General features: G+C 30.6%; 1 long non-coding RNA gene across 1 annotated transcript; it reads right to left on the reverse strand.

Moving 5' to 3' along the window:
- Positions 1-20,025: 20,025 nt before the first annotated feature.
- LOC114736319 (uncharacterized) lies at positions 20,026-20,615 on the reverse strand. The gene is made up of 3 exons (XR_003739340.1): positions 20,553-20,615; positions 20,202-20,285; positions 20,026-20,101 (listed from the first exon to the last, which is right to left on the reverse strand). It is a non-coding gene; the product is annotated as an uncharacterized LOC114736319 (long non-coding RNA).
- Between the last annotated feature and the right edge of the window lie 3,462 nt (positions 20,616-24,077).

Raw genomic sequence — 24,077 nt, forward strand, 5'->3', positions numbered from 1 at the left:
TGTAGAGTAAGCTTGGTTTGGGCTCTTGGGTTGAATCCTCCTACTTTTAGTTCTTGTGTCAAGAACTTGAGGTAACCACTTTCTAATTTACCTTGTATGCTTGTTGATGTGATTATAAGCATGTGTTGATATTATGAATGTTCTCAATATGTGTTATGGTGGTTTTTGTATGAAAAGTAAATTATATATCTATATCAAGATTTATGTTTTGATAAATTTATTAGTTAAGTGGGCATGAATTATTTCATCTTATGAATATCTTGTTGATGTTGAATAAATTTGATTATTGAATATGAGAATACTTTATGGATATGAAATTGTGTGGAATTGGATGGTTGGATTGGGCTGTGTTGGTTGTGCTGAAATGTAGTTGTGGGAGGTCTGATTATTTATACCACGTGGTATAGCCGCCACTTGGCGCCCAGTGGTTGGCATTAACATTCTTAGGGCCCTCGGTATCACCCTTCCTTTGGCCGGGTCAAGGGTCAGCCCAAGGGACATGACACCTTTCCATATTCCAAGGAAAGGGAACCCATGGTCCGATATGAGCTCTGTAACTTTTGGCCGAGTTACACCTCATTATTGGAGAGCTTGGTGCAGTCTTGTAAAAGAGACGAATCCTGTTATGTGTGAATAGCCCATGGGTTCTGTCAGAGGTTACAAGGAGGTTATAAGGATGGTTAATGAAGTCCTATGCATGCAAGTTACTTTCTGAATTATTATATATTGTTTTCTGTAAAGATGTTTAACTTATATGTTATTTGAAATTGTACTTTGCCCACTTAGCTATCTTGTAATCACTCCCTGGATACTTGTTGAATTGGAATTGTGGTTACTGGGTCAAGTTGACTCACCCCGTGGTTATTTAACATTTTTCAGGCGAGGGTTCAGGTGTTGGTCCCAAGGGGAAGGTGTCCGAGGCTTGAGTTTTCCTTTCCACTCTGTATAGCCTCTATTTTGATATACATGTTTTGACTTATGTATATTGCCAAACTTTAGGGCCTTTTTGTTTTAGTTAACATTATCATAGCCTTTCCACTGCATTCTAGACTTGTACTATTGGGCGGAGCCCTTTTTGGTCATATGTGATCGTTATTTTGATTGCAATTGATAATGGGCAGTAGTGGTAGTTATTTTGGTGGACTTCAATGTCCTAGCCCATTTACAATTGGTCTTAATTGTAGTTGAGATTCCAGAGTATTGCTGATGGATTTGATATATACATGGAAAATCAAATGTTGATCCTTTCTTATTTGATTAACTATCTTTATTATTCTAGAACAGTAGCTACTACTCTATTAAAGATTTGGTTTGTTATTGACTATGGTAAATTTCTATTTGATTATGTTTATCCTTCCTACCATGGCTAGCCTTTTAAAGTAATTATCCTTTTAAAAATGTTTATTTACCATGAATTACAGGGGTTTTTACACAGCTCGCTATTTTGTAAGTTACAACATCATTTTCTTATTTCATGTTATACTTTATGCATGTCCTAATGTTTCTTATTTGAACAACAGGCACTTTAATCAAATCTGTCAGAATGGAGGACTTGAAGGAACATATGGTTTTATGTGTCCTTAAAGGGTGCAGAAAGAGTTTAATACTGTGGAAGCGAGGTCGATCTACATGATAACCACAATGACTCAGACCAGAAAGCCAATATATTTTGTACCTTACGTGGAAGGGTAAGTGTATTATTATATTTGAGATACATCAATTGTATGTGTAGGATTATAATTAACATGGTTTGTCTTTTACAGTTATCATTGGACTCTAATTGTTTGTGCCCCTTTTGATAACAAAGTTTATTAGTTCGATTCACTTTGTGGAAGTCCATCCGAAGAAACCAAAAATGTCATCGACATGTTAGTTTATTTTTATATATTTATTACTTGTAAAGTTTATAAAAACATGCTCTAATATCATTTTCTTTTATACTATTGATAGGGCTTTTCATGGTTTTAATGTTATGGCGATTAAACAAAATAAACAACTACCAATATGGATTCTTCCAAAGGTATGTTGTTTTGAACTAACTTTTAAACCTTTTTAGATGAATTAAAGTTAATGTTTATAATCAATAATGTCTAATATTCAATTTTATATTTTATTTTGTTAGTACCGTTGTCAACAAGGACATGTTGAATGTGGATATTATGTCATTCACTACATGAATGACATTATTGAGACAGGAGTGACTGAGAAATTAGATGAGGTAAAGATGAGTTACGTTGCATGACATTCTTCAATTCATTTCACATTTTTGACTAAGTTTACTATGTTATTTTTTATTAACAAGTATTTCAAAATACTACTCCATATCCCATGGATGACATCAACTTGATGAGGAACACTTTGTCAACAACATTGATACAAAATATTGAAACTTAGCTTTCAAATAGTTAGGTCATTTCCCAAAAAATTCATTGTTAGATATTTTCTCTTGGTTCCCTATTATACATGTTCATGATTTCTATTGTCCAGACAGAAGTAGTTACTATTTTTCAGAATTGCTGGTCCTAGCCTATACGTGTTCTTTGGTCTTAGGTTCCCCTTAGTTCTATTGGTTTCTCTATTTTTGCTTTGTGTAAAAGAAATTTCAATACTGTATATATTAACTAACTAATTGATCTTGTTCTGCGTATTCTGCACTGCCTACATTTATTTGGAAGTGTAAACAGCAGAATGGTATGAATGAAAATTGAGCAGAAATTTTAAAAAGGCATGAGATAAAAGCATATTGGCTATTGATTGTGAGACCCTAATTCTTGACTGGAGGGGACACCAAAGGGCTCTGCCCTTCCATCCCTTAGATAGATAGAGAGGGAGGGCAGAGCTTTTGGTTTCTTTACTTTCAACGTCGCCTTTATCAACCTCGTCTTCAAAACCACCGTGAAAAACCACTATTAACTACCGTTAAAAGCCTTTTTTCTGGTAGTGTCCATGTCAAAAAAAGATGAGAAAAAGTTCAAATATGAGTAATATATTATCCATGTTAAAACAAGTTCAAATGTGGATAATATAATGCATGTTATGAATATAATAATATATTTGTGGATGTCCATATATCTCTTATTATCTCCTATATCTCCTATATCTCATATAATCTCTAATATCTCCCATTATCTCTATATCCCACAATTATCTCTTATTATTATGTAATTTGTAGATTCTATCAAAGGTATAAAGCTGTGCCTATAAATAAAAGCCATGTATCATGTATTAAGCACTCTTGAATGGAATGAAAAATACTCTCTCTTGTTGATCCTCTCTTCTTCTATATGATTCTTCTCTATTTCTTCTTTATTTATAACACGTTATCAGCATAAAGCTCTAACCAGAGTGCGTATGATATACCTTTCTACCTAAGCATAATTTTAGAGCATCATCTCTATAATCTTTCTAGAGTATCCTTTACTCTGTTTAAATAAAAATATCTCCAGCATCACATATATGATGTTTCGAAGTATCCGCATCCCTATTTAATTTATGTAGGATAATCTAAGCCATTATATGGAATTAAAAGGACTATCTACTATTGTTTTAAACATTGAGTTCCATAGCTAAGATTGGAGATTATTATTACTTGATATTTGTTCACTACAATTTATTTTTAATATAAATATTATACTTTTTGAATTACTTGTGATACGAGAAATTTGATTTCATTTCTTAGTGACCTGATGTTACTATCTTTGATGAAACCTAAAGTTTCAATCGATATTTTTATACATCCCTTGATGATTTAAAGTCACTAATTTTGATAGAACCAGGAGTTCCAATCAATAATTATGATTACATATGGCTAATCCCAAAATTGAAAGAATTTGAGGGAGTAATAGTTATAATATGGCTAGAAGTCATATTCAAGCAAATATCCTATGAATATATTTATTGAAAGTAAATGGAAAAATTCCTTATGAAGCCAAAAGACCACAAAATGTGGGAATAACCCTAAACAAAATTTTCAAATGCTAGAAATAAATGGCAAAATCTGTTATGGACATAAAAGACCACAATATATGAGGATAAACTCTTAGAAATTTTTATTGCTGACAATAAATATAAATTCAATTGATACTTGAAGTCTCCCTATAGAGTTATTGTCTAAAGTTAAATGATCAGAAGCCATATGATTTTGATTTTCTATATTATGGTCAGAAGCCATATAACTTTGACTTTTGATATTATGACTAGATGCCACATATATATATATATATATATATATTTAATTCTCTATTTTATTAAATGCCTTGAAGCCATGTATATTTGATATTTTATCCTATTAAATAACTAGAAGTAATTTAGGTATAATTTTTCATCTTATAGCTAGAAGCCATATATATTTGATTTTTTTATCTTATTAAATATCTAGAAGCCATATAATTTGGATTTTCTATTTTATGGCCAGAAGCCATATATATTTAATTTTTTTATTTTTAAATGGCTAGCAGCTATATAACTTTGGTTTTCTAACTTATGGCCAGAAATCATATATATTTAATTTTCTGTTATCTTATTAAATGGTTAGAAGCCATATTACTTGAATTTTTTATTTTATGGCTAGAAGCCATATATATATATATATATATATATCTCGCAGTTGTATACCTTTGGTTTTCTATCTTATGACCAAGAGTCATATATATTTATTTATTTTTGTTATCTTATTAAATGACGTAAAGCTCTATAATTTTAAATTTCTATCTTATGGTCAGAAGCCATATATCTTTGATTTTTTTTTTAATTTTGAAATTAAATGGCTAGATGCCATGTATCTTTATTTTATTTTTAATTAAATGGTCTAAAGCTATATAGTTTTGAGTCTCGAGAAGATCATTATATGATCTGTTTATAAAAAAAAATTATGATAATTAGAATTTTTATTTGAAGGCTATAAATATTATAACTCACAAGACTAATGACTCAAACGTCTTTTATTATGAGAAACTATTGACTATATAGTGAAAGAATGTATTGGTATAAGAGTTTATCTTTTCTTCTTATTTTATGTTACATTTATATTTTACTTCTTATTAATTCAAATCTTAAATTTTATCCTTATCTTATTCTCATATATTCTTGACATTCAATTTGATATTTATTAATATTATAATTTTCTGTTACTAAATGATTAACAACCATTACACTCATATTATTGAATGACATGAAAATAATAATTTATAATGTTTTTAAGGCCTCGAAGGCTCATGGTTCAAATATTAAGTGACACAAATAATCTTTAATATATATATATATATATATATATGTATTTACTATATAGAGTCTTAAAGACTAAAGACTCATAAATAATCCTAAAGGCTTATGATTCAAATTTTTGTAACTATATAGTTTGATTTTAATCCTTATAGATCTCTTTCTGTTGAATTTATGAATTTATGAATAAGTTTTGAAGCATTACATAACACATACAAAGAAATAAAGTTTTTGAATAACGAAACATCGAGAAAATATATATGTTTTGTTCAAAAAATACTTCATATTTTGAAAAAGCATGATAAAAAGTGAAGTATATCATATAGTGAAATAATAATATATGTTAGCTCCTGAAGAACTATATATAGCATTTTCTAAAGAACCATATGTAATAAAAAAAAATTGATATAGTTCCAGAAGAACTAATAACAAAATGTTGATATAGTTCTTGAAGAACTGTAACAAAATCAATATAGCTTCTAAATAACTAATGTAATTCCCCCATTATTTTTGTGGGCAGAAAAGGAATTGATAATGAAAATTATGAGCCATAAACATATATATTATAATATTTGTTTATTAAAGGGTCTTAAGGTGATAGCTCAATTGGATTGAAATCCATTATTATATCTGAATCAGGAAGCATTTGGATTTCCAAATTAAAGATATATTATTAGCTTACTATATAGTATTTACTCTATTTGAAATATAGAAATAAGAAAAATATATTCATATGACTCACACTTAAGGGGGAGATTGTTGGAATACAAGTTTAAATTACATTGGATGGAGTTTGTCATCATTAATATTAATATTATTTCTTACATCTCATATTCCTTTTGAAAAAAGGCTCCAGAAGGGTCAGTGGCACTCGACCCTCCATGAGTACACAAGTTTGTACCATGGGATAAAAGATGAAAAATAAGGCTTTAGAAGAGCTATATCATGATTTACTATCCTGAAGATAAAATTCATAATTGATAACATATTCCTTGTGAAATATTAAGGTGAAAAATGAATAATATGACATGGTAATAAGAAGTTTACCAATAATTGAGAATAATTTTATAATAAACCAGAAGTTTATGCGTTTATAATTTGGCATGACTGGTCAGATCATCCCAGATCATAATAATACAAAATATCATGAAAAATGTGCATTGTCATTTATTAAAGAACTAGAAAATTCTTTAAAAATGATATATGATTCAAGGATTTTTAAGTGTTGTTTGTTCTCAAAAGAACTAAATAAGAGAACATCACTAGTTGTACTCAAAATCGGATCCGTGCAGATTTATGTGTCAAGTTTATATATGGGCCCATTTAGATACCATGTGGACCAAAGTAATACTTTATAAATGAAATACGCATATATAAAATGGTCACAGGTGTTTGTAATCAACTTGCAACCTAAAGTTTGCAAATATATTTAAATGATTATATTGAATACAAAAGTTCCTGATTATGAAATCAATATGATTCTTGGTGAGATTGCTAGTGATTATATGCTTAGTAAAAACCTCAATAAGTAGCTAGACTAGAGTTTATGAGAACAAAATTTCCGTTTGAGTGTTGGGATGATTGATTTTATATACTTTTGCATATAAATGCATCAAGCCAACAATGTATTGTGAATTTTCCCATTATAATTGGCTTTTGGTCAGGAGCCAAACATTTTTCATCTTAGAATATGCAATATCTATTATTCCATCGCAATAATGCACATAGATGGATATTAAAAATAAGTTGGGATCACTATTGGATAAGAATCTTCTTATTCTTAGTTGTCTCTAAATGAGACAAAATAATGTTTCTAAAGGAAACTTATGGATTTAGGAGACTTACACTGCATGTTCCTAATATGAGGGGGAGAAAATGTGTAGTTGGAAAAGAGAACACATAGAATGCATTTTTACTATCAAATATAGATCCTCAAACATAGTAGTATGAACTAGAAGTTTATATAGTATTGCATTCATAAAATATTATTAATATCTACCAGATGCAATTACTGATCCAAATGAGAATTTTTAATTCTTATATTGTGGCTAAAATTGCTCCTATTCTTGAAGACATGCTAAAAGCATGAGAGTATGATCGGTTCCAAAAGAAAAAAAGAAAGAGCAAATGATCATGATAATCATACTAAGGAGGCATGAATTGCAAAAGAGGTTAAGACATAACTATTTGATCCCTAAAGAGGTTTAAGTGTTTGAAAGCAATAAAAAGATCTCGATATATTATGTCATAAAAAAAGGGAACTGATAAAGGAATAAAATTGTCGACAATAATTTTATTGATGATATCACATGATCAAATGAGAATCTTATATATAAATTTGTCATGAGATACAGACAGAAAGGTGGTTGGCCAACAGAAAAGAAAAGACGTAATGTAACAGGAATCTGTGTATCCCTAGCCCATGCACTTGAAGTGTAATGCTACTATCATGTAAATAGGCATTTGTACAATAAAAAAAAAGTCTTGTGGTGGATTAAATTACATGTCTTATTAATCTGGTAGTCTAGTAATAAGTAAAGTTTTTTCATGTGTGTTTTAGAAATATGTAACTATAACGTATAACTCACTTTATAGTAAAATTATATGTGAATCCTAGAAGGATTCAAATTCTTATATAAATTTAAACGATCTAATACATGAACAGATCTGTATCATAATATATGAAAATCCTTGAAGGATTTAAGTTTCTAGAAGCATACAATTATGTTCTTAAGAACACTATTCAATTAAGTCTTATATGAGACATATGTGGTTAATATCGATGGAAGGAATGATATAAACATATTACAACTTGTCTATTTGTGAAAAGATTCAAAATGAGTTTGTTATCAATACTATTTATGATGACAGCATCGAAACTCTTGATAAGTTTTCAAAAGATGCGAATTACTTAAAGAAAAAATTTGAAATGAAAGCTTTGGGAAGAATACATATGAATAAGTCACATCTATAATGTGGATAAGTAACATCCATTATGTGTTTTGGTAGTTGCAAGATCTTTAGATATAGACTAAAGATCGATTTAGACCTCCAGGAGGTAATGAATAAACACTTGGTTCAGAAGTATCATATCTTAGTGTCACTGAAATATTTATATATCTATTTAGCCATACAGAACCTGATATATCATTTGCTGATTAGCATGATATTTCTTTATCAACATGAAGATATTGATTGGAATACAGTTGAAAATATCCTTCGTTACTTTAAAGGTGCCGTGGAGATAATATTATTTTATTTGAAGGTACCCAAGACTAATTTTAATGACTGTATAAATAAAGTATTCTTGTTTGATCCTCATGTTAAGAGATCACAATATGATCCACGTGTAGGTAAACCATAAAAAGAGTATTCGTCTTATAATTTTGAAAATATTATGAAATTCATATTTGACATTTTTATCTCACTGTAATATTTGAAAAGCTTGTTCACTATATTAGACTTTGCAGGTTCGAAGATGTCAACTGATGTTGTCAAGAGGGGGAGTTGATACATTCTGTACTTTTTTTTCCTTGTCTATAGTTTTGTCCTACTAGGTTTTTCTAGCAACGTTTTTAATGAGGCAGCATTGCATAGCGTATCAATGAATGATATACTCTTTTTTTCTAGGTTTTTGTCTCACAAGGTTTTTCCTAGTTGAAGTTTTTTAACGAGGGACATTCATATATATATATTGGACATCCAAGTGGAGTGTTATGAATATAATAATATATTTGTGGATGTTCATATATCTCTTATTATCTCCTATATCTCATATAATATCTAATATCTCCCATTATCTCTATATCCCACAATTATCTCTTATTATTATGTAATTTGTAGATTCTATCAGAAGTGTAAAGTTGTGCCTATAAATAGAGGGTGTGTATAATGTATTGAGCACTCTTGAATGGAATAAGAAATACTCTCTCTTGTTGATCCTCTCCTCTTATATATGATTCTTCTCTATTTCTTCTTTATTTATAACAAGACTACTTTTTAACAAGGACATGAAGATCAAAATACCATATCCATGATTATTGTTTTGTGTGCTAGAGGTGGGCATTGAACTAATGATCTTAACTTTTTTTTTTTGCCATAATCTTAACTTGTTAAAATCACTCATAAGACAATTATAAATTCGAGGCTTCTTGTTGGTATCAAATTCATATTCAATTATCAAATCCCAAATTTCTTCACCTGACATGGGTAGAATCTTATGGTTAAAGCCCTCTCTTTTAATAACATTTGACTCATGCAATAAACCATTTTCTTGGTGAGAACATCTGATGTATTTCTATTTTATAATATATTTTTATGTATAAGTAAGGGATTTTATAATGTTTGAAGGGTTTAAAATGCAATAGATACTCATATTTTGATTTAAGGAAATTATATAAATTAATTGCTTAAAAGTTTATTTTTTTATTATATTTTTATAATTTCCCTTTTGATAGGTATCTCTACTTTGATTCCAGGATATATTTTGTCAAAGAAAACATGGACCCTTTAGAAAACTACATTTGTGGTAGCCACGCAGCATTACAAGAGGATTTTCTAATTATCTAAGCAGAAATTATCCAAAATATCTAGCCAGAATATCTCTTATCCTCCACCGCAAATTCAAGAGTTTGAATAATTAATTTTTTTGTGTGGATAATTCCCTTATCGTATTTTGAATTTGAATAAATATTTTATTCTTATTCCATTATCCATTTAATTTTCCAAATATCCACATTATCATTTTTTTATCCTCTTTCTAAACCCTAATCCTAATTCATCCTACCACCATATCTTTATTCAAATTTGAGATATTATCTTTTTATCCAATATCATTTAAATTCAAAAGTTTCTTTTACTTTGGTTGCCATGAAGATCACACTAAATCAAGAGAATTCAAATTTAAAGTTCTATTAAGATTACAAGATAAAAGAAGATAAAAGATAAAGCTAGAAGACTCAAAGGTCTCCTCATCTAACTAAGACAGATTCAAGAGCTATAAAAGGAGATCAAAGGAGCCTTGGAGAAGCAACAGAACCATCTACACTACACAAGCACAAGCATACACTTGGCTTTCTCTTGTGTCCAGTTGTTTTACTGTCTTCTTTTTATTATTTTCTTTTTTATCATTATGGTGTCATTTAGTCATATGTGTGGCTAGTCCTCTTTGCTCCTGAGGACAAGATGAGGTGGCTTGAGTTTCTGTTTTTATTAGGGAGTTTGTTAGTTCTCATATTTCAATCCACTAGTGCATTGCTTTTATGAATTTCATAGGTTAGGATTTTGATTTCTTTTGTGGACTGATATTTGATTTGTGTTTCAATTGAACAATTATGTTTTGAAGTTTTCAATGAATATATTTTCATTTTCCTCATGATTCTATGAGTGTTTATCTTTATAAATTTCTATTTTGATTTACACAAGTAGTTCATGCTCTAGAGTTTTTCATAGATAACTCTTTTTAAGGAACAAGATATAATTGTTTAATTAAATTCACAAGCTAAGTGGTTTTTAAATGATTAATTGAAAGGTAATTATATGCTAGTTCTCTTGATATAATTATTAATTAATTAACCATGACTTAGATGTTATCTAGGGTTTTTCCTTTTGACTTAGTAATTATTTTTATACAAACTCCTCATCCTTTTGAACTGTGATAGCTACTCATCAACGTCCTCAGGAAGTACATCATTCTGGTAAAGTCTTTATTCCTTTCGCTTCCTTTTACTTATTATTATTTTCTTTTTATTTTTGTCAGTTTATTTTTTAAAACAAATCAATCAATTTTCTTTCCTACTTCTTCCTTCTCTACATCACGTTTTTTTTAATTAAAAAGGTTTTTAAAATTTTAACAAAGCTCCTTATAGAGAGAGTGACCTAGGTTGACCTCTATACTTTTTAGGGTTAATTTAGTTAATTAATATGAGAGCTTACATGACTGGGTGATCAACATCTCACACTAAATCATGATCTCAAGCAAATACTTAATTGCTTAATTGCTTTTTCTAATCGTTGTTGCCATTTGAAACACTATGCTCTTCACTATGTTGAGACCAACCTTCTTATCTTTAATATGTTCTTTCCTTTTCCTTTTACCAATCTTAATCATGTCTTGATCATTTCTACTACTAATTATTAGTTGAGTCATTACTTCTTCATGTTTTCTTTCTTGCCGGAAACCTATATCATAACTTATAGTTTTATTTCTTGTAAGACATATATACGAGTCACATGGTATCATACGAAAAGTACAAATAACTTGAACTATAGTTTTTTTTTTTTTTTACACATTTCCAAATATTGATGAACCAACATAAAGTATTCTACCAACGTTTGACGAATCAACATTTTTTTTTTGGCCAAACGAATCAATATATATATATTTATGTTTTATCAATTCCATCTAGAAAAATAAATAAAGAAGATACTTCTAATTAGAAGATAGATAACATAATGTGCAATTGCAACGAATAAATATATAAATAAATTTGTGCTAATTCTTCTACAATGGCAGCATGCCTATTTTAACATCAACAACAATGAATCAATAGCACAAATTATATCTATTAGATAGAAAAATAATTCAAACCTCAAGTCTAGTACACACATATCTCTCTCTATATATATATCTATACACTTTCTCACACATCTTTATCTTGACACACGCAGACATATGGTATGTGTGACTGAAGAATTAGATATCAATCTTGATTATTATTTTTCATAATAATTAGAGGATAGTACTAACATCAAATCTCTCATGTCCATTATATCAAGTAATTCAATTATATATGGTCTATGTGTAATTGAAGAATGTGATATAATGAATATAAGTAACTTGATTTATTTAATAATATATACAATAATAATCAAATTTTTATGCTTCTCAACTTTATGCAAAAAAAAAAATCAAAATATTTAAATTTATCCGTATGAAAGCATTGTGATGTGATTTAGAGATAATGGGATTACTTTATATTCAAGAAATAGAGTCGGCGGACTGGAGGTCATTTATCCATGGACCATAGTCATGGATGAATCACAGTAATGATTATCTTGTTCACCATGATAATTTATGTTTTTTTTTTCAATTTCAACAATTATTTATTCATTTACTTATTTACAATATTATAAAAATAAACATATAAACAAAAATAAAATTGTGTACAACTAGGCGGCCAAAAATAATTTTAAAAAAAGCACATACAATTAATATTTTAAACATATTATGTATATATATTTCTTGTTACAATATATTATATATATTTATATGTATTATTCAAATATATATCCTTTGTTTTGTCATAAAGCACATCTTACTTATTGTATGTTTTTAAAGAATTCGAATTACTCCCATCAGCAAAAAAAAAGAATTCGAATTACGATCTCATACTTAAAATTTTTTTAAACTTTTGGTGTCATTTAAGTTTATATATAGATATATATATATATATATATATATATTTATATAGCTACACGATGTTATTGTGTGTGTTCATTTAAAACGTGACTCCACTCACTCTGCTGAAATCATGTCCATGAAATTGAAAAATACTATATTTGCTCTTAATATAAGATTCAGCTGACTAATGTGAGGAGATTAAGAAAGTTATTAAATTACTTTAAAATATTTCTATTTATCATTTTTTTCAAATTAATTTGACTTATAAATTGATATATAATCTAATAATATACACACACACTTTAAAAAGATTATGTAACATATGTTATAATTAAGTAATTTAAATTTTCTTAATTTCTCTAAATTAATCAATTAAGTCTTATTTATATTAAAAGCTGGAGATATAGTAAATAAATAAAAACAGAATAGAAAGTTGGAGTGATCACTCTTTTTTATATCATAACTCACGCACCCGTTATATCCTCTACAAAAAATTTGAATTTACGATCTTATTAAAAAAGAAGCTAGTTTGGTATTATTTTGAATCACAAAATGCCATACGAGTGATTACTCATGTTACACCACTACCAATTAACCCAGAAACTACACATCAACAAGGGAAAGGGTTTCTTTCCACGCATGTGCATTTTGGTAGAATCATCCATTTGTGTTTTTTTGACAAAAATAAAAGAACGTAGATGTGTTATTTATTATGTTTTTTTGACATTAGTTTTTTTTGCAAACAATTCTATAAAATTGATCATCTCATCATCTGTTAACACGATCAATTTTGCAAGTAAATCTAGTTAATTTTATTGATCATAATTCTTACCACCCAATTCAGTATATATAATATTTTTGACAAAGTTAAAAAGGAATCTGCATTTTTTAAAAAATAAACTATGGATATAAATTAATTATCACTCTATGAATAGTATAATTTGCTATAAGCTGATTTCGTATTACGTGCTTAAAGATATTCCCCCCCAAAAAAAAGGCATTAAGCATAATTGAGAAGATATAATCATTTCTTCAAAGCTAACTTTTTAAGTTTTCTCCCTTTTCTTATTCATCATTTACATTCTCTGTAATTTTTCATTTCCCATTCATATATTGTACAAAAGGTTTTTCATTCTCACACTGAATGTCTTTTATTTTTAATAAATTATCCTCAATATAAAACTCACTAACTATCTTGCACAATATACAGTCACTTCTCTTTTCATCATTATTTTTAGTTATTTTATGTTTTTAATGAGATTAATATTTTATGCAATATATATGAGAAAAATAAAATTATTTCAATTTTGTCTATTAATACTATGATTTTAAATACAGTGACAATCAAAATCCGCTTTTGTCCACAATTTCTATAAAATGAAAACACGTGGCTTTTTTTTTATGCCAATATCGATTGTTATTATAAAAATAATTATTTATATATCCTAGACATTTATAAATTTATTTTTTTTTTAACCTGAGTTTATAAATTTAATTTACTGTTATGATTATCAACGGTCAAGATAAAAGCCTTTCCCCGTGACGCTCCATGACCCTTACCACCGCCTCAAACGCAACGGCTATATTCACTTCTCCCTTTTATGATATCAACGGCTAGTTCCCTGATAGTTTTTCTTTTGATTGAAATGCCCCTACCTTCGTCTTTCTGTTCTCTCAACTCTCATTCTTCTCGCTCATGCATTCCGCTTCCGTCTCTTCTGCTGTTTTCTCACTCTGCTGCTATGGATAACAGCAAAAACCTTCTCAATGTGAAGACATGAGGCGATGATAGATCAATTCGTTCTGAATAAAGGCAAAGATGATCTGCTTCATCCTGGCTACGACATTCACAGTCTCCAGAAACTTATAAGAGAAAATTTACTGGCCTTCAAGAACAAGTCATCAATATTGAAGGATCACCCTTCTCCTACTCTTGAATGCAAATCTTCGAAGTGCTTGCGAGATATTCATCAGGTATCTGTTTTCTTCATAATCGAAGCTTTCTAGTTATAAATTCTTTTGCATATTTGTTCCCGTATGATTATGAAGTGTTTGTCGAATCGGGTTCTAAGGGTTTGTTAAAATGATTTCATAACCCGATAAGGTATTAGATCTTTCTTATCTCATAGAAGACTGCACTGGGATAGCAGTAATATCCTTCGCGTTGCCCTTTAAGACGGTCTAGTGTTTTTGGAATTACTTTGATGACTCTGTTCCATTAGCTGTCTCATGCGATGAGGAATGACCAGATTACTGGTGCTCAAGGCAAGCCCTGGACCCTTTGCTTATCTGTAAAGTAGCTGCTGGGAATATGAATTGAGGGTGTTTGCTTGGGAACCTTTATTTTATTTTTCAATTAAGTTTGTCTATGTTCTATGAAAAAGAGCTTCTTTTCTGTCGCAGTGAGTGACCAAGGTTTACTCTCATCTCTGCTATTGTACTGTTCTGGTGAATTTTCAATTGGTTGTTAATTTTGCCTGTTCACTGTGCAGCTACGAACTTTTCTGTTATATATATATATATATATATATATATATGAGATTAAATTAGTAAAATGGCTTTATTATGCTCAATCGTATTTATCCAATATAATTGTATCTCTTGCTAAGATAGGATTTATTACTCTCATCTTTTAGACTGTATATATAAACATTCAATGTTCCTCCCTTAACCAGTGAATGTCCTGAATTTTTATTTATTTTTGAAGGAAATGTCGTGGACATTTCTTCCTAAACAACAGCATAAAGTCCCTACTCGCTAAGGAAAACAACTTAATAGAACAACTTGGGGGAGCTCAGTGTTGTAGCATCTACTGTTGTGATTTTGGGGGACGAGCAGATTTTCACTGGCCTTCTAAAGTAAGCAACATCAAAATGAAAATAGTTCAATTGAGAAAACAGTTGGATCTTCTTGTCATTTGATAACTTGTGTTGATGAAACTTTTTATTTGTTGATTCCTCTTTTAGTGTCAAACAATGTATAGCTTTTTGTTCTTGATGCCATGACAGTAAACGGAGAGAAATTGATCAGGGTATGCTTTACTATATTTTTTTAGTTTGAGAGCGATGAACTTAATAACCGAAGAATTTGGGTTCAGGTGTAGTAATGTTTTCAATTAATTATTTTTTGTACTCATTTTTTTGCCCAAATTGTTTTCTATATTCAGATGAAAAAGAAATTTTAAACTTCATTGAGTACACAATTAGTAAAAATGAGTAATAAACAGTACAATTTATTGTAGGTACCAAAAAGATAAGAACATCAAATCTGTTCATTGCGTGGAAAAAAGGTATGTACTAACATTTCATTTTATGAATATCAAATCGTTATGATAATGAGATTTAAACTTTTTCTCTTAAAAAGAGCTAATAACAAATCTTTAGGATAATAAGATTTGACTTTTTTAGTTTGTTTTTGAAATATAAGGGGAGAAAATTTCTATATCTAGTATATATGTAGGTACCAAGAAAATAAGAACATCAAATCTGGTGTTCATATGTGGAAAAAAAGGTATGTACCAACATTTCATTTTATGAATATCAAATTTTTACTATAATGAGATTTAACTTTTCTCTTAAAAAGTTTTAAAATTCATTAAGTACAGAACTAGTATAAGTGAGCAAACTTTTAGTTAGTTTTAGAAATGTAAGGGGAAAAAATCATGTATCAATTATATTGCAGCTACCAAAGAGCTAGGAACCTCAAATCTGGTGTTTATTGTGCGAAGAAAAAAGGCGAAGAAAAAAGGTAAGGACTAACAGATCATTTTATAAATATCAAATCTTTGCGGAAAAAAATCTGTTTGTTTTTGAAATGTATATGTAGGTACCAAAAAGCTAATTACTACAATGTCTTTAGAACTACTTATCAATATATCCAACATCTCAGAGAACCCAAGAAACCATCAAAGAAAAAGACTGTGTATCCTTTTAGCACTTAATCTCATCCTCCCAGTACCCAACCTCATTCTTTAGTCACTACCAACTGCATATGTTGGTCAAACCTCAAAGGACTCTTTGAAAATAAGAACTCTCCCTTCCTTTATCCATAGATAGAGGAAATGATATGAGGGGAATGAACGGACCCGATAGAATCAAGTAACAAACGGATGGTTGATCTAGGTAGGAACCTGTCTCTTACAACCCTAGCCATGGAGACACCATAAGGTTGATCAATCCCGTGATACTGTCGAGTATTCTCATGAGAATACAACGATGTAAGCAAAGCTTACACAGAGAGAAATAAATTCAATTCTCATTCATCTAAGTCTTTTTTTAAGTACAAAAACATAGCCTATATATAGGTAACCATAGAACACTCTAGAATCAGTATCTTAAGACATCAATGCTAGGGATGATGCCTCATTAATGATTATTTGGCTATGGGAGGCATCATTCCTTACATAGAAATAAAAAGAAATAACTTAAACTTCATGAACAAATCTGCTATTTGAAAATAGGAAACTGTAAAATAGGAAACTAATGAAAACAAACAGAATCCTAATTAATGTCAATAATATCACTCTTGATGCTTCTTGAATCTTCTTACACCTTCCAAATGAACCTCCATTGCTATTTACGTCCAAAAGCATAAATGGGCCTTTTAGACATCCATTTGGGCTTTAATGTGGTTGAATCACGTTCTGGAATTTCCACGGTCCATAGCACGATGCATTTGGGCCCCAATTTAAAAGATTATAGCTCCAATGGACTCTATGCATATATAATTATGTTGGGCCTTCAACAACATGGAAATTGGCTTCAAATGCTCCTTTTGGTCTCGTAGAATGTGCTCTTATCTTTCTCAATACTCCAATGACTTATATACCATGGTGGTTTTCGGGCAGCCTTCCATATGTCACTTTAAGCTTGATATGTATCCACGTCATCATCCAAAGAATGATCCATGTCCTCCTCCACATAAGTATTCTTGAGCTATAAATCCCTTGAACACTCTGGAGGCTTGTTGGGCTTCTAACTGAAGGAGAGTTATTTGGGCTTCATGACCTCCATATTCAATGCCTCCTGGTATGCTATCAGGAAAAGCAATTGTTACTGCTCCTGCTTCTTCACGATCTATCTCATTCCCCAATAAAATCAGTATGACCTTCTTTCGTCTATGACATGACTAAAGATACTCTAACAGAAGAGACTTTGTCAAAAATCGCTATGATTGATTAGCCAAGAGAACCAACTCCTAAATTATACCGTACTAATCCTATTGTTGAAGATCCTTCTTCTTCAAATGACAAGACCAGGAATAAACTCTTAGGCAAGTTATTGTAGAACTTGTTTCTCACATGATTAGTTCTCTAAGCTAATGGTTTACTCAGATGAATCCCTGTGTCCTTTTGCAACTTCTTGGATATGAGAGCTCTGGATCATTTCTTGATGCTATATTCATAGAGAATTCTTAAGTGATTTTAATATCATCTTAAGAAGACATTAGTAAGAATATTTTGAAATGAAATATTGTTCTCTTGACAAAAGAGATTAAGAGATTTACAAAGACATTTCTCACAAATGTCTGAAAAATAACCACAACTATGACATGTCTTTATTGCATCTTTACCTTATGAGCTCCAACTAGAATTTCATTGAATGATAGCATCACTCCAACGAGAAGTTTCTCAACTTTCTCTGGGGGAAATCTATCAGCTGGCATTAGCTACATTAGATAAGTTATGTGACTAGTAGAGACTTCTTAAAGTTCAAACCTGCATGTGATCGATTCTGTTGTAGTGTTAAATGCACTCAGTATTCTTAAGAGTGAGTAAGAAAGAACCCATGCACTCAGTATTTTCTTAAGAGCGAGTAAGAAAGAACCCTTAACCGCATTCTTTCATCCCTTCACTGCACCCTTAACAGCAAGGTTGATAATCTTGTTGAGATTACTCATATACCAAAACATTACTCTATTTATCATTGACAAAGATCTTTCACCATATCTATCCTATCTCTTGTTACCAGATCCACTCCTTGTTACCATATACCAAAGGATTACTCTCATCTCAATTGGTGTGGTCTCCAAATAGGTGTGGTCTCCAGGCAACTACTACTGAACAGTATGTCACTCTTAAGATCCCTCAACCCATTATTGACTCATACATAGAGCAAGGATATACACACCTACACATAGGTGTGGTGCTTCTTGTTCCTACCCTTAATGGATGGAAATCCTTGCCACTATAAGAGTAGCCCTTTTAGGAACCCTTCTCACTACATTCAGCAATGGCAGTGTTATCCTGGCCATTGCCCTAGATTTTAATTTCATGCTTTTTGATCAAACTACTTCCCAGAGATTGAAAGTTTAGATGGAGCTGAACAAGATCCTCAAGCTATCGTGGCCACCCTTCACCATGAAATGAGAGTACAGAATCATTCTTTAGATCTTCATTTTCCTAATTCCACCCAGGATGCTCTTTATATGTTTACTTACATAGATAATGAAAACATAGTCAAGATCATGCTCTCCACTCCACTAGAGATGCTCTTCATTAGTAGAAAGATCTAGTGAATTACTCAAATCCCCTATCATCTTGCTAAGGAAGAACTTTCTCAATTGATGCCATTTGAAAGGATTAAAAATTATGAAAAGCAATTTCACTTTATCCGTAAGGATGTTCATACCAGTACTCCTTGGACCATAGAGAGCTTCCAGATGATATTGTTAAGTCCATCTTTAAAAAAACCTCACAAGAAGGATCTAAGTGGGCCTCTAGGTCAAAAATATTCAAGGTCATAATCGCCTATATTCAATAAAAATGATGCCTCCTATTGCCTAAGATTAATCCTGATGTATAGCCTACTTTTGTTTCCCATCTAATTGATCAATGGGATTTTAAAGACCTCTCAAATGATCATAACAATGACTAGCCTTGTCAAATTTTGAAGACCTCTCAAATTCATAAAGAATTCATTGATGGTTTTAATTCTTGGTTTAATTCATGAGATCAGTCACAAGTTGGTAAGATAAGAACAAATCTATAAACTTATAAGTTAGTTTAGCAATAAAAGATGCACTTGTTATACAATAGTGAACCAAGATTCAAATTTTCAAGTGTCTTGCATTTAGTGCATAACAGTGCCTCAAACGGAATTTTAAACTAAGAGAATACCCATGCTTAGCAAAAAAGATATGCTCCAGAACTACATAAGATAATATTTCATCATATGTTCCTCACTAAAAATGATACGTGACATCATCAATAATAATGATAATGACAGCAGGACACACGTGGCTGAGTTAGATGTTAGAGTAACTAAATCTGTTAGGAAGGTCAAGGAGATTAATAAATAACATGAGTTAGAGATATAAATACTTACACGTGTGCTAATATGAGCTCAGATAAAGAAATTACTTTCAGTCAAAAAAGATATGCTCCATAACTACATCAGTTAAGTAGATTGCCACATAAGCTCAGTTGAATAAAGAAATTACTTTGAGTCTCTATGTTTTCCTCTTTCCCTCTCTCTTGGCCTGTATATCATAGAAATCGAAGAGGTGAACATACCATAACTTCAGGCAAAAACAAAAAACAAAGGGCAAAAAAACAAAAGAAAGAAAGAAGAACACACACCATAACTCATGAAAAGGAGATTTTGACAGCCTTGAAATCGAGAGGGAACCAGAAATGTGCATAGCTGCACTATGGACAGGCAAACTAACAAAACCCAATTAAAAATACATTAGAATAGTAGCAGCGGATTGCCTTTAACTTCAAAACTAATCTCTTCACATTCTCAACAGACACAATACTAGTAAAGCAAAGGGCACAGGGCTTAAGTACCCGTAATCAGGTGCTTCCTCTTCACGTGAGATAGGAAACAAAGTCGTCGTCTAATACAACAACGTCTTTATGGGCAATGCAAAGGATATTGTTGCTACACCAGTACGTAAGTTTAAAATCAAAAGATCCAAATTTACTCACTCATTTTGTCAAGGCAAAGATGGAGAGCCAATTCCACAACAAATCAGGTAAGTAGCCATAAATCTGGGGAGGCAAAAAAATATATATCCTAAGCAAAGACCCAAAATATTTATAAAATATAGACACATGATTGCCTATAACTTCAAAACTAATCTCTTCATATTCTCAACAGATACGGTACAGATAGCAAATGGCTCAAAGCTTACCTTAAGCACCGTTAATCAGGTCCTTCTCCTCATCGTCTAATGAAATAGAGTCGTCTATGTAATTCCAAAAACCTGCGGCGGCTTTAAGGGTTTTAGAAAAGAATATTATGGCTACCCCAGTACAGTAAATTTAATAAGAAGTCTATGAGACAAGGAACAGCTAATACCTTCTGGGCCTTTGAAATCATTTTAATTGACCCTTAGAATCAATACCACTTTACAATCGGACTGGAAAAATATGCCCAAAAAAAAAACCATAACTAGAAAGCTTCAATTCTGAACAAAAGGAATACCCAAGGAATATCTCGCAAGTGCTTGGAGGATTTGCATTCAAGAGTAGGAGAAGGGTGATCCTTCGATATTGATGGCTTGTTCTTGAAGGCTAGTATTCTGGTGAGGTTCACACCAACGGCCCCAACCAATTATCTCTTATAAGTTTCTGGAGACTGTGAACTTGGTAGCCAGGAAGAAGCAAATTATCGGTGCCTATATTCAGAATAAATCGATTAATCTGTAGGTGAAAGAAATCAAAAATAAATTTCGAATCAGAGTAATCATCGCCTTACATTTTCGCATTGAGAATGTTTTCGCTGTTATCCATAACAGTAGAGTGAGAAAACAAGAAAGAAACAGAAGCAGAATGCGCGAGCGAGAAGAAGAATGAGAGTTGAGAGAACAGAGAGACGTTGAGAGAAGGGAGAAGTGAATAGAGCCGTTGCGTTTAAGTTGAATTTGAGGCGGTGGTAATAAGGTTCACGGAGCGTCTCAGAGAGAGGCTTTCCAAGACCTTTGATGATCACAATAGTAAATTAAATTTATAAATGGTTAGAACATATAAAATATTTTTTTTCGTGAAAAATAATTTTTTAAACTTTTTCACCAAAATTATAGTATTGGTAGACAAAATTTAGATAATTTTATTTTTCTCAGGATATATTGTATAAAATATTAATCTCATTAAAAACATAAAATAAAACTTGATTCTTGAAAAAAAAATAGAAAAATAAGAACATTAACCATATATCTCACTTTTCATTTATGCTTAATGACTTTTCTTGAGTTTTTTTAAGCACATAAAATATTAATTATACTATCCATTTTCGTATTCCGAAGACTCATTAGGGCGGCCAGGACATGGTTCCTTATTGTGTATAAATATATAAAATTTTTGGATAATATATATAACATAAAAAAATAAAGTATACATAATATGTTAAAAATATTAATCGTTGTGCTTTTTTTAAATTAGTTTTGGCCACTGAATTGTATATGAATTTTTTTGTTTGTGTTTCTTATTTTTATAATATTGCAGATAAGTAAATGAATAAATAATTGTTGAAAGCAAAAATTTCATTAAAGTACTGCTATAACAACACAATTTTCATTCACCCCCAAATAATTTTGAAACTTCATTGTAGTGTCTTGGGAATTGGGGTTAAAATAAAATTAACTTATGTAGTGAAAAGACCTTATTGCCCCATATAAATTTAGATTGAAGCTTACTCCCTCATTCGGCTCTGTTGCATCTTTCACCTTCTGTTTTCATCGGTATCGCTGAAGTGTATTGAGCTCATTACAGCCGTGGTCCTTGTTCTCCTAAGCTTTTCAATCTATCACTATTGCTTACGATTGCTTTGTGGTGCTCCTATTATTCAATCTTCCTCTTTATACGCGTCTTTAAGATACGGAGAATTTCTGACGCTTCAAGCAATTCGTGCAGTCTTGACTACTCACTTTGAGAAAAAATCCATTGCTCGTGCCATTAAGTTGCGCAACAACTATGGAGTTCCTCTTCAAGTTTCTCTAGCGAGTCTGTCATTTCCTTCGCCAGTGCTTCTCCCCCACTCTCACCCTCCCTCATGGTTCTTTAGTTTTTTGTGTTGTGAATAATGAATATACAGTGTGTTGTTCAAAAAATGATGATTTTGTATTGTGAAAATCCTTATTTTTGTTGTAAATTTGCAAACTCTAATTGTCTAGAAAATTGATGATTTTGTGTTGTAAAAGCTTGTGTTTCTATTGCAAATTTTAATTGTAAATTTTTTTATCAAAAATTTTACGACGGTACTTGGTTATATATTGTCCCAACTACTGCACTGAAATTGCCTAACAACTATGAAAATATATGAACAAATTAGTTTACTTGCAAATGGACATGTTTCGTTTGTTAAATTACATACCCTTGCTGTAAATTGGCATATTCTAGTAGTGAATAGTAGGTCTCAAACTTGTAAATTATGTCCAACTTTGTGAATTAAATTAGCCCACTTGCAAATAGACATGTTTATCTTGTTAATCTATATATCATTGTTGCAAATTTGCGTATTCCAATTGTGAATAGTAATTCCTGACTTGCAAATTATCATGTTCAACCTTTTGAATTAAATTAGTCTACATGCAAGTAGACATGTTTCTCTTGTTAATCTATATATCCTTATTGCAAATTTGAATATTCCAGTCATCAATAGTAGCTCCCAAACTTGCAGAATATCATATTCAACTTTTTGAATTAAATTAGCCTACTTACAAATAGACATATGTTTCTTATTAATCTACGTATCCCTGTTGGAAATTTGTGTATTCCAGTTGCCAATAGCAGCTTCCAAACTTATAAATTATCATGTTCAACTTTTGAATTAAATTAACCCACTTGCAAATGGGCGTACTTTTGTTGTTAATCTATGGATCCCTGTTGTAAATTTGTGTATTCTAGTTGTGAATAGTCCCTCCCAAACTTGCAAATTGGTAGGAAAAAAAATAAAATATTAGAATTAATTGACATGTAATATACTCATCATAATATATATTTCATTATATTGAAATTGAAATTGTGCAAATTCTATATACACAAAACTGTACACATTCTAAACTAACTTAAATCACATATCAAATTGAAATATAACAATTGATATTTTCTTGTCACCACGTAATGAATCTAACACATAAAATCTCACCATCAGCCATTTTGTTCTGCTCTTCTGAAGCAACATTTGTAGTTGCTTTTATTCCACGTATCTCTTCTTTGTTATGTTCCCAAGATTCAGCCTTCAATACCTTCCATTTGGAAACTCTTGCATCTTTTTGACCATCTTCTTAAACCTTCACACAATAACTACTATGTTATTAATAAGTACACTAAATACCACATCAAAATCCATAGCATGCAACTTCACTTATTACATAAAACCCTAAACTTATAAATGCATTAATTGTTATTATTAATTTCCTAACTTTACTTGTTACAAGGCCAGACATAAAATCACTACAATTAGCTTGTAAATGCACTAATTCTTTTTGTGAATTGTCTAACTTCAGTTGT

This window comes from Neltuma alba, unplaced genomic scaffold (genome assembly GCF_004799145.2).
Source record: "Neltuma alba isolate B1F8T4 unplaced genomic scaffold, ASM479914v2 tig00013328_pilon, whole genome shotgun sequence".
Classification (NCBI taxonomy): Eukaryota; Viridiplantae; Streptophyta; class Magnoliopsida; order Fabales; family Fabaceae; genus Neltuma; species Neltuma alba.